General features: G+C 41.8%; 1 long non-coding RNA gene across 1 annotated transcript; it reads right to left on the bottom strand.

Annotated features, from left to right (window-relative positions):
• Positions 1-2573: 2573 nt before the first annotated feature.
• LOC125298663 lies at positions 2574-3963 on the bottom strand. The gene is made up of 2 exons (XR_007194244.1): positions 3589-3963; positions 2574-3170 (listed from the first exon to the last, which is right to left on the bottom strand). It is a non-coding gene; the product is annotated as an uncharacterized LOC125298663 (long non-coding RNA).
• Positions 3964-6032: the final 2069 nt, after the last annotated feature.

Raw genomic sequence — 6032 nt, 5'->3', positions numbered from 1 at the left:
TGATGTTTTGTTTGATTACTTGCTGTTTACTTAATGTTTTGTCTTCCAGAGCATATCCTCATGTCAGGCTACACAGCTGTCTAGCCTACATTAGGTCATCACGTTAGAAGCAAAGGTTTGTGATCTAACTTTTATTGTTGTGCTAGTTAGTTTCTAGAAGTCTTTTTCTAGTAGGCTAATACAGGTTCTTATGTGCTTGTCAATGTTTGGGAAAGTCAATTCATGGGTTTCTTCAGGTCACTTTCCTCAGGTGTATAAAATCAAGCACCTAGATTATGAATGCAGACTGCATGGCGCTTGATTAATACACCTGTGTAAATGGACCTGATGAAACCCATGAATTGCATAACAGATAGAATTGATATTACCGAATGTCTTCTTGTGGGTGTGCTACTTAGTACATCATACACCTTACCACAGTCACTAAAATATTTTTGTTTCCATTGTGCCAGTACAGTTTTGTGTGAGATAGTGAATGTCCTGTGTACTAGTATCTTGTAACTTGACAGTAATACACATTTATTTACTTTAGGTACCCAAACAGAATACTTCATGAAAAGTATGAGTATTGATACAAGCACTTCGGATACACCATGGGCATGGGGGCCTGCTACCTCTACTGCCATCAAGCCTGTTCATCCAAGGCCAGCTAGAAGACCTCGGGTTGATCAAGAGGAGGAGGATGAAAGCGACATCTCCACAATAACACCTGATGGCTCCACCTATGGCCCAGCGCAATCAAATAGCAATGTAATAGAATCATCACAGCCAACAAATGTGTTTTGTGTGTTGTCCCTTCGGATCCCCAGGACAATACAAGCCGAAACAACAACTCAGACCTTTTTCCCTAAATAATCCCAGCACCATCTTACAAAGGATCTGTAGGCTAGATGTCTGCATCGTCTGGCAAAAAGAGGACATTGTTAATTCTGTGCATAGTTTGGATGTTCTTGTTTTGTGTTTGCATTATTTTAATAGACTGCAATATTACTATTTGTCAGTGTTTCACGGACCATATAGCAAAAAAAACAAAAAAAAAACAGTAGACCTACTTCAACAGTATATTACACAATAGGCCTTCTCACTGAACCACCTTGCTTATTGTCTTTGCACCTTGCTTATGGTGTCAGAGGATTCATATGATTTAAACTGGCATAGGTTACATCAGTGTTGCAGAACTGTTTGGATTTACATACAAGTTGGTTCAATATTGCAAATAACTCTATTATATTTTACCACATCTACTTGTGTAACACTTGAGATAGCTTGCGGACCACACTTTGAGTACCACTGCTGTATGTAAATATAATAAAGTTATTTATTGAAAATTGACCTGTTTTGTATATTTGTTTTAGGAGTTTCATCAGTTTTTGTCCCTTTTAAGCTAAAGGTTTATCTTACCTTTCATATCTTCTGTCTCACAGAGGGCCATAGTCAAATGTTTAGTGCATTTTGAAGGGAGTGCATTATGCAAAGGCAGACTGGTTCTAATCCTGGGTACAGGGTCATACAGACAACAGGGGTACTGGTGTTGCCCATTTTTCTAACCATATGAGCAATCCCCTTACGGAAAAGTAGTATAGGAATCTTATAGTATTTGGGACAAAATATTATAGTAATCTTATAGGAATAATTATTATAGGAATAATTGGGACATACTGTAGAAGTACTACTAATAACTATAATATCCTGTAACCTGTCTTATAGTAGCCTACCTATAGTATGTCCAAATACTATATTATTCCTATAAGATTACTGTAATATTTAGTCCCAAAATACTAAAAGATTCCTATAGTAGGCTACTTTTTCTGTCATACGTGACAGAAAACAACTTGAGTAGGCTAACCTCTGCCAATGTCAGGCTATCAAAGCCATAGTTCTCATTACCGGAGAAGACACATTCTCTGCTTCTGTAGGCATTTTGGTACAATTCCAGCAAAATATAGCTAGGTAGGTGTGTTTGCATTTAGATCTATATATATATTGGGCTATGACCAAGTGGTCTTTCAATGATAGTTATGGTTTGAATTCCATGATACTATCTATTCTGATAGCATTAGCAGGCTAGGTCAGTGGCTGAACTACATTTAGGGTGCTTACTGTACCTGTGTTGTGAAGTAAAATATCTACAAGGAAGATTGCAAAGACTTTTGACTGTGTAAAGAAATAGGTCTTTATTTTAAAACGTTTCCAACTGTTTATTACTTGAAAGCAAGATGACGATTGTCACAAACATTTACCTCTTTTAGGAGAAATTTTAAGCTGACAGGCAATTGTTACCATTCTATTAAACCAACGTTCACCGACAAACGATCTGGAAGCGGTTCTTCTTCCTACTCGGATCAAACACATGAAGTTGTATCTCCGAAGACATTTTGTGCAACAGTTTTGACTCGAGTTTTAGCCAGGTTTTAGCACTGTAAAGTTGAATATGGAGCATATGTGACGTGGCAAGGAAATTTGAAGTCGACTACGCCACCTAGGGGGTTACACCCTAGGACCAGTTATACTATATTCCCTATAATACCCACAAGGCAATACAGATTCGTACACTCTTAGGCCAGAGACAAGAGTTAAGTTAACATGATTTATTGATACATACACAGATTCAACCATAAAAGCAATGCATCAGGTGTAAATACAGGAGACGCCTGGGTCAGATCTACTGGATGGTTAATGATGGCAACCACACTGTTACGCCGTAGCTTAACCTGTGACCCGTAATCAAAGGGAGTGGAGCAAGGCAGGGGGCTTACCACAGCGAGCAGGATTTCCAAAAAGGGGGAAAAGGAGGGACCCAGAAGACACGCACCACACGTGAAGGATAATGGCACTGCAATTACACTGCAATTCAGAATAAAGCACCCGTTGTACACAGCAGAGAAAAGTGAGGGGGGAACTCCGCCACCTGAAGGTTGGCCTGCCGCCTGTGGGAAACTCACCACACCTGTCCGGAAGAGAGAGAAAGCGAGAGAGAGAGAGAGAGAGAGAGAGAGAGAGGAGGAACAGAGACACAAGAGTTGGTAAAAGGCTTGACAGTAATTATATGGCAATCATTCATTCACCAATAGCCCATTTATCAAACTAGGCTACTTATCTCAGGCAGGGGGAGGGGAGGCAGTCAGGCTGTCCACCAGGGCCCAGAGGTTGATCCTGACAGTGAAGCCGCCCTGGTCACAGTAATTTAAGTTACAGTACGCATACACAAACACAAACACACACACACACACACACACCTCAAAGATACCAATAGGCCAACAGTTAGAAAAAGCATGCGAGTCAAGCATAGGGAGAAACAGTACAGCACTGCATAACCGCATGCACCAAATCAAAGAAAACAACAAACAAAATAAACATGCAGGTTAAACAAAAAAAAGACAACACACCAGGTATAGCCGGCGATAGGCGCCAAATCAAAGAAAACAACACAGAATAAACATGCAACTCAAGCAAAAGGACGGGACAACACACCGTATAGCCGCCAAATCAAAGAAAACAACAACCAGACCTAGGCATGCAGGTAGAGCTATAGAGAGGGCAGTACACCACTGCGTAGCCCCATGCATTAAACTACAAATAGTCCCCAACCAAACTAGGCACGCCGTTCAATCCCGACCGTATGAAAACGTCATCCACAAATCCACAGCACAACAGAACAGCAGCCTTTCCAAGGCGTGGAGGCACTTGGCTGTAATCCACTTCCCACACGACAAGTGGCGATGAATCCCCTCTCTGGGACCGCAGGTCATGAATTGAGCTTATGAGAGGCTTGGCTACGGCTCCAGCTGATTCCCACCGAGCACCCAGCATCAGAGCTCGCTACAACAGCCTTGCCAGTGAATATGGACCACTCAAGCTGACTTAATTAAAACACACTCGTCGGAGAAGTGGCTACACAAGCCAACTTGCCACCACACGCCACCGAGTAATGACGGGCACCCCGGAAGCAAAACAAAGACAGGAGAAAATACCTCCCCGTGATATCCGCTAAGCTAAATATCCAAATAAGAGTGCGCCCTGCAATTAGGGTGATGGTAGCTCCACCAATCGCGCCCAGAGGAAATGGCACAGAAACTATTGTGGAGGTGTAAACCAATCTGCCACACATAGCACAGGCAGAATCGGATGAGGACGCACTGGAGGAAGCGTCACAGCACTGTTAGCCAATCAGAGGTGAATTCATTAGCATGTCATTAATATTCATGACTAGAGTCGAAATCCAGTCGTTCCTTCCCGCCCACCTTCCCCACCAAACTAGAACAGCATGAAACAGACGCAGGACAGCATTTTTTTCACCAAACCGGCTCACAGGGCATTCATCAATACTACAGACCACTGCAAAATGAATGAAAAAACGATGAGATGAGACCTTTAAACACGTCCCTGTTCCATACGTTACAGCCTAGTAGGAGGCTAATGACAGTAAGTAGGCCTAGCTAACTGCCAGCACTCAGCATAGAAAAGTAGCTTATTTCACATGTTAGGCTTATGTATAATATGATATAGCATTGACGGTCCAAAAACCCTCCTAAAACACATTGCGCTGTCGCGCTTGTCAAAGTTTGGCAGTGACGTCGGCGGCAGCGTTTGATTGATTGATTAGTTCACTTTTTCAACATTATTGGTTCCCTGGAGATGTGACCGGTCAGGACAGGTGTAACCTGAACTGTTTGAATATATTTTCATGATTTGATGTAGCTAGGCTACCTAATATTTGAGGCATATTGAAACAATAATAGACTATTTTATAATAGGTCTACTTGAAATACATTTATTTTTATTCATATACATTTCATCTTATTCTATAAACCGTTCAGATGTAGGCCTAGGCTATGTGGCTTGAATGAATGCAATGTCTATTTGTTTGTTACAAATAAAACTCCAGCAGTTCATAACTAGCCTATTGTAGCTTGGGGTAAATCATCATGATTTGGCTATGACCTGACTTGACTTGCTTGACCCAAGCTATGACTTGACTTGACTTGCTTGACTGTCACAAAAAATGACTTGGACTTGCTTGAGACTTGAAGGTTAAGACTTGAGACTTGCTTGTGACTTGCACATGTGTAACTTACTCCCACCTCTGACAGCCATAGCGCACCTGCAGGAGCGCTTGCTTGGGCGCCTGTGTTGCGCAATGCACTTTGCTCCTCTCATCTTCGATTCAGTTCCCATTTCTTCAAACCATACATAATTACAAGGACAAATATTGCTACACGAGGGAAATCAGTGTGGTGTCCGATGTGAAACAGGTATAAATCTAGTGAACACATTTCCACGAATCACGGATGTGTTGATGACATAAATTAGGAAATATTAGAGGACTTAATGAGACGTGATGTTGAACTGCATGCCGATGCCATTTAACCCAAATGCCGCAGCAGCAGCACGGGAGAGGAGAGCTTATCTGACAGATCTGCATTGTCTATAGTGAGGTAATGTTAGATTACATTGCAAAAATATCACCATGCATTCATAACCTCGTGATTCAGTGAGAGTGATCCCAAAACATCGGAAAGTGACATTTCTGTATTACATTTTGTCAAGAGGAAAAATCAATAGCAAACTGTTCCCAACTGACTATAGCGCTGTGAACCGTTCCTGGCTGTGACTAAATTCAAGATGGCTGCAAACGCTAAACTTCGTGAAGATACTGTCTGTATAAATCGTCTTGTAAGTAAACTACCAGTGCTTTTTCAAAGTTCTCAATGTCTCGTTTTAAATGTCAGGGCCCTCGGAAGTCTACCAATGAAGTGTGGAGATACATTGAGCCTCGTAAATGGGTGTAAAACATTGATTTATTTGCATGGCTAGCCCGATGCCGAAGCACCACTATTGAAAAAGCTGTTGGTAGCATCGGCTAACTAGCACCAGATTTTGGAGTGCAGGGGACAAGCCGAGATGGGCTATGAGACATACGTGCACACTCGGTATCATGTTTCAATACACTTTAGGTCAATATCACACCGGAATTCTCCTTTAAGATAACAGCCAATGGAGGTTTTTTTTTCACCCACAGCAAAAACAGCTGG

The sequence above is a fragment of the Alosa alosa genome, chromosome 7, assembly GCF_017589495.1.
Source record: "Alosa alosa isolate M-15738 ecotype Scorff River chromosome 7, AALO_Geno_1.1, whole genome shotgun sequence".
NCBI lineage: Eukaryota > Metazoa > Chordata > Actinopteri > Clupeiformes > Clupeidae > Alosa > Alosa alosa.
Note: the sequence above shows the minus strand (reverse complement) of the source record. Positions and strands in the feature narration are given on the sequence as shown.